Source organism: Perna viridis, chromosome 11 (assembly GCF_037379345.1).
Source record: "Perna viridis isolate PV_CMFRI_1.1 ecotype Kerala chromosome 11, ASM3737934v1, whole genome shotgun sequence".
Lineage (NCBI taxonomy): Eukaryota > Metazoa > Mollusca > Bivalvia > Mytilida > Mytilidae > Perna > Perna viridis.
The window spans coordinates 8,239,637-8,245,716 of record NC_142455.1 but is presented as its reverse complement, the minus strand read 5'-3'; the positions used below and the strand labels follow the sequence as shown (position 1 = coordinate 8,245,716).

The following is a 6,080-nucleotide window of genomic DNA, read 5'->3' as shown; positions in this document are numbered from 1 at the left end:
AGTATTCATTGAAATAGAGAAAGTTCGTACTTTGATTCTTACACTGGAATCTTCTATTTATATTTTTGTGTCTATTTTTGATTTAAATGTTACTATTTTGATATTATTTCCGATAACCAATTTCTATACAGTTAGTTTACACAATAAATCTTACATAATTTATTATACGATTTTTTATCATTTTCATTGTATACAACATGTTGCAAATTTGACAGTTCTTACATCGTTAGATGGAGCAGTGTAGCGAATAGAGTCGTTCATCTAATTCATATATATAACCAATTATCAATATACTAACATTATGAATATTTGTTCCCTAACATCTATTAAAAAAGGACCGCTATTGAAGTAAGACCGGTTTTTCTTGAGTTTATAATAACAAATCATATGTATTAAATAATATCACTCTATAGTAAAATCACATAATCCACGTAATTGTGGTTAAGTGTGCAATTTAATCAACAAAAAGATGTTTAAAGTATAAATTTTTCGCAAATTGTAAAAATTTAAATACGTGTAGAAAAACAAATTGATGTATTTTAAAAGTTAGTTCCGACTCCTACTAATTGTGGTTCGGAATATCCGGAGCTGATTTTCATAACTTTACTATGCATAGTAGACACAGTTTGCTGAATCACTACCAAAGCGATATGGTAACTAGATATACTTATGTTTGTGGAATGTTTAGACAAAGAAAATTGTAGGCTGCTAGTCCTGTATATAATGGAGAGAGTCAAACAAATTTCACTACAGTCTGAAAATGCCTTCCAAGAATTCAATGCTAACTTATTTGTTTCTCTATCTCACAGTATGCCATGTGGCCTATTCTTTTGAGAAAGATATTGAGATTGCTTGCGGTAAGTTTTGCTACATTTAATAAATTGCGTTATTCTACGGCAAATAATACGAGGATACTCTACCGTTGAACAAACAAAAATAATACTTTGCCCAAAAAAATGAATGATTAGTTAAAAAAAAACATTGCTGTCTAATTACAGTTATGTCGGGAAATATCATTGATAAAGGAGTTTCATAATGGTGTTCTGGTACTTTTTATTTTATTAAGTAGAGTTCTCAGCATCATAAGGTCTGAAATTTAAAACGGCAAATATATCTGCCAAAATTATCCGAGGAACTTAATGGGTTAGATATTTGTTTATAACTATTTTCATAAAATATCTTTTTTTAATTACCAAAAATTTGATCTTGCATTTTGAAAGACAATTTCATTTTGTTTTCTTCTGATATAGTAGTTTAAGATCCTTTTATGTTTATTTAGAGTATTTCGAATGCATTAGTACTTCCTGTCAACTTCTATTCTATTAAAGGGGTAACAGCTTACCGTTTACCCAGTATTCGGTCATTCATTTTACACTTAAACTCTTAATCTCCACGTTTCGTGTTTTCTGCTCATCAATTGTTTCTTAAACATGTTAAATATCAAAGTAGCATTTTGTGTAAGAATGAGGCAATTGGTGGCACATAAATTTCCTTAATTTAATTTTTTTTGCCTCAAATATATCAAATAAGCAAGAAGTAACTGAAACGCTATTAAAATTTACCCTGAAGTATCTTGGCCGTATATAGTTTTTACTGCTTATATAGGGAAAAGGTAATTTTCCGTATTGTATTTCAACAAAATTTAACTTATCAATGTCTTAAAAAAGGCAAATTTTACAAACATTTGTATTGATATTTCTGGAGGCTATGAAGCATACATACTCAGCAATGCAAAAATATGTGTCTTTATGTGCCACATTTTGTACATATTTTACCTGATTTTTAGATAGCGAAGTTAATTACCTGTAGCTGACTGACTTTCCATCACTTATATTTTTTTTTATATCATACCAAACAAAGGTAAGGCACTGAGCACACGAAGCAAGAAACAAAGAGAATCTTCAGAATTGAATGCAAGGGTATCTGAAAATACATCAAAATACACAATAATTAAAAAAAATGGAGTACTTGCTACCATTCAATCAACGTAATTAAAAATGTTTATTAACAGGGAGTTCGTATCGACCTCAAACAACATAGGACAAATATATTAAAAAGAATAAAAGAAAGAAATGTGAGACGATATAAGGAAAATGTCCTAACAGTTCAATAAAAGTCTCTTTAACTTATAATTATTGTATATAGGATTTAAATCTTAGCTTGAACATTTTAAAATCTAATGAGGTGTTAAAACGACTGCGTTTTATGCATTTATTGTGTATTATGTGGAATTGCATTTAAGGTCAAAAAGATAAATATGAGATTTTGATAATTCAATTCCGTCTTTCAATTCTTAATAACAAAGAAACAGAACAAATCGGATAGAATTCCAATATTATACTTTTAGTGAAACAAGTATTTATAGGTAATTTCTATTAAAATAAACCAAAGAAAAATTGTGGAACAATACTTCTTTGAATCTGCAAGGAAAATAAATAGTGAGGTATGGAAAAGAACCGATGGGTTCTAAAATTAACTACCTTGACCGGTAGAATATAAACCAGTACAAATGAAATACTGCTTGGCGGGCGATTTTGCAAAGTATAATTTTGACGCATTTTAGGGGTCTGTTTCAAAAACGCCTAAAACAATTTATTTACTCTGAAATTCAGTACTAAATGCACAAATTAACTTCCGCGAGAATTAGAAACGCAAACATTGTTTAAATGCATTTTTGTTTCAAATATCAAGATTTTACACACCAAAAATAAACCGCCATACCGCAACGGTTTACAGTATTTATAACCATGTTAACATAATAGTGGAGTGAGACTATTTCTCAATTGTGGATATTTTCCAAACCAGACACTTATAGATGTTATGAACAGTTCGTAAAAATATGAAAAATTTGTCAGTGAAACATTGGATACTCAATCCTTAGATTTTAAATAAAACAATTTAAACAATTAAAAAAAAAACAAAACTAAAAACTCTTCCACTGGTAACCACATGCTTTTCAATGATGAACAGAACCCATATCATAAAGCAAGCTGCAAAATACCCCAAAATAAATGAAGTGAAACTTTCATAATTTACGAAAATCGCAATGTATTTGTTCTTAAAATGACTCTAACATGTAAGTACACTTGATATTTCCATTTATAGATGATCGCCTGATTAAGTTAACGAACCTTCAGGAGAGAATCAAACAATCACAAAGAAGATCAGGAGCAATAAAAAGAAGAAACCAACGTATAGACGTAAGTGTATAATAAAAAAAAATATATAAAAAGTTATTATCTTTAAAAACATTTAAATAATTAAGTTCAAGTCCTTTTTTATTATTTGTCATTCGTAACTGGCTATATAAACACATACACGGATAGGCTAATTGAATTGCTTTATTTTCCAGGGCACAAAGTACATGATTTTGTCACTTTTCAACAGTTATATATAATTCTATGGGTCTTTAACATGGGCTGTTTAAGAAGAAAATGGGGTTGGTCAGTTTTCTTCTTATGAGATAGGATGTTTCTTAAAGTAAAATTTTAAAGTAAATATCATAAGTCACTGTACGTGATTTCTGGATTAGTAAGTCTTCGTAAAGGCATTTTTACAACATAAATATGGATTATGTAGGGACTTTTTCCATTATGGAAAAAGATTTTCTACAATAAATGTGTGGAAATTTACCATACAGAATTTTGCGCCAAACGCACTATTTTTATGCATTGACAAACACTTACACTGACTTGGAAGCACATCTGTATAATTCTGTATGATTTTGCAAGATAATAAAAATAATGCTGCACGAAAAAGGTATGATTAAGAAATAATTCGTGGAGGGGGTAGATTTGTGCTCATTTTAACAAGGGTACGGCATTTATATTCGATTATTTAACACCGAGCGATAGCGAGCTCTTAAATGAGAATATAAATGCCAAATCTATGTTACAATAAGAACAAATCTATCCCCGGAAGGAATTCTTTCTTTTCTAATATGACAAAGACGGTAATGTTTGTGACAAAATGTCCCTAGGCGTTGCCAAAATAATGGCTGTTCCGTTTAAATTCCCCCGTATGGAAGTTGGATTAAATTTGTATATCTATGCCATCGTATGTGTTAAATGTGTGTATTTATATAATTAATTTCAATTAGATAGTCTCCTCTCAGCTGTTAATTCATCGCGTAAACGTTTATAAATGGGTGCTGTGTCTCGAAGCGACAGCGAATAAAAGAGGCAGTGCAAAGGTACTAAAGGTGGGGTTGTACCGACATATACTGTTTGACGATATGAAGACGTTATATAAGAATCTACAATATACTTGTTTAAGCAGATCGCCAAGACTAATACTGAAAAATTGATCAAAATCAACAAAACTCACAGAAGTTAGTTTTCCGTGATGCATAATATAATATGCTATTCAAGATGGCCGACTTTTAACGGGAAAAATTATAAAAGCCAAAATGCGCACAAACGTTGGTATGATAATTCTTTTTGGCGTAAAAATCTACATCCCTGCCCGAGTAAGGAATGCTGTCATTACCTCGTGAGAAATGTATAAGATTTACTTCTTTCATTAATAAAGTAATTGTTATTGATTGTAGTGTCTTGTCGCAGAAATCGAAAGATTAAATGAAAGGTGTTCGTAAAAGATATATTGAATGATTACCTGAAGTGATTAGCAGATTACCATACAACGTTAAGTTGGTGTTGCCTGACGTCCACAACAGTTAAAACAAATGTTTATTTTTCTATTCATTTATTTATACAATTTTTTATATTTATAATTTACATTTATGTACGTTTTTTTATTTTTTTTAAATAAATGTCTGAAAATAAATAAATATCATATTTAACTTTGTTGTCAACAAAATCATTATGAAGAATATTTTATAATTTTCTACACTTGAGGAAAAAACGTAGAATGACAACAAAATGATATAGTGATTTTGCTCCAAATGGATGTCTGTCTATCCGTCAGTATTTTTAGCACCGTTTAAACGAATGGCAAAGGAAGCATACACACAAAAATATCTTTTACAGTTTCAAAAATTCAAATATCGTTAGACGAAGAAAGACATAATGAAATACAGCAAAAAATTACTTTAAAAATAACCTGATAAACTAGTCATAACCTAACTAGAGCATACTTGACTCATACACTAGGTATTCGTCATACAGAATATATAACAAACCCCAAGCATCTGATGAGTCTTTAAAGTACACAAGGTACTTCATTTATCCCCATTTGTAATTCCAAGAAAGGAACTAATCAGATTTGATGAATCATTAGAGTTAACAAGGACTTCATACAATTCGAATTAACTACAGTTCTACTAACTTTTACTATGACATTCTAAAGGTGTAGCTATTAAAACGGCTGAACATATGTTTGACGGGTTTTTAAGAGAGATTGGAAAATTATGCGCGTCGATGCATTTTTCATTGCAAAACAAATCTGAATTAAACATCAAATTCAATTTGTTTGTCAATTTAGATAGACGTATATTTAAAGAAGCAAAAGGTACTCCGATGGATTAAATGTAGCCAGATACACCCAAGAAAAACAGAGCACATTAATAATTCCCGATTTTTTTCTCCACCAGAACATGTGTACAGAAGCAAAAGAAAAAGAAAGAAACACACATATACTTAACTACTTGTCTAAATATAGTTAGGGCTTCATAGGAAAAAAGACAAAATCCAAGCGCTTTCAACAAAATTCTAAATATGCGTTATTATCTTTACATACGTAATATCAATAATGAGATAGACCAAGGTTGTTTTTACAATTTCTGGTATACCTGCCTGAAATAAAGCAAGCTGCACGCGGTGACAGACGTTTGTTTCCCCTCCTACTAACCGCTGCAGACAGACCTTTAGAAATTAGCAGGGTTTTTCAAATCATACGTCGATTGACAATCAGATAACGTCGCGTTCAATCATTCACATTTTTCCGATTTAGCAAGATTCTTCCATTTGCTGCAGCGTCTAAAGTGAATTTCGAACGTCAGATGCTGTTCGGAGCTTGAAAATTAAGATCCTCACAATAGTTCAACAAAACTGCCAGAAACTTGTCTTAAGTAATCCTTGAAAATGACCCTCTTTGAAATATTTATGAATTGATATTCCCCG

The 6,080-nt window shown here is 30.6% G+C and overlaps 1 long non-coding RNA gene across 1 annotated transcript; it reads left to right on the top strand.

Moving 5' to 3' along the window:
- The first annotated feature begins 774 nt into the window (after positions 1-774).
- Positions 775-4,861, top strand: LOC148602848 (uncharacterized). Its single transcript, XR_015916909.1, has 3 exons — positions 775-857; positions 3,106-3,200; positions 4,550-4,861. It is a non-coding gene; the product is annotated as an uncharacterized LOC148602848 (long non-coding RNA).
- Positions 4,862-6,080: the final 1,219 nt, after the last annotated feature.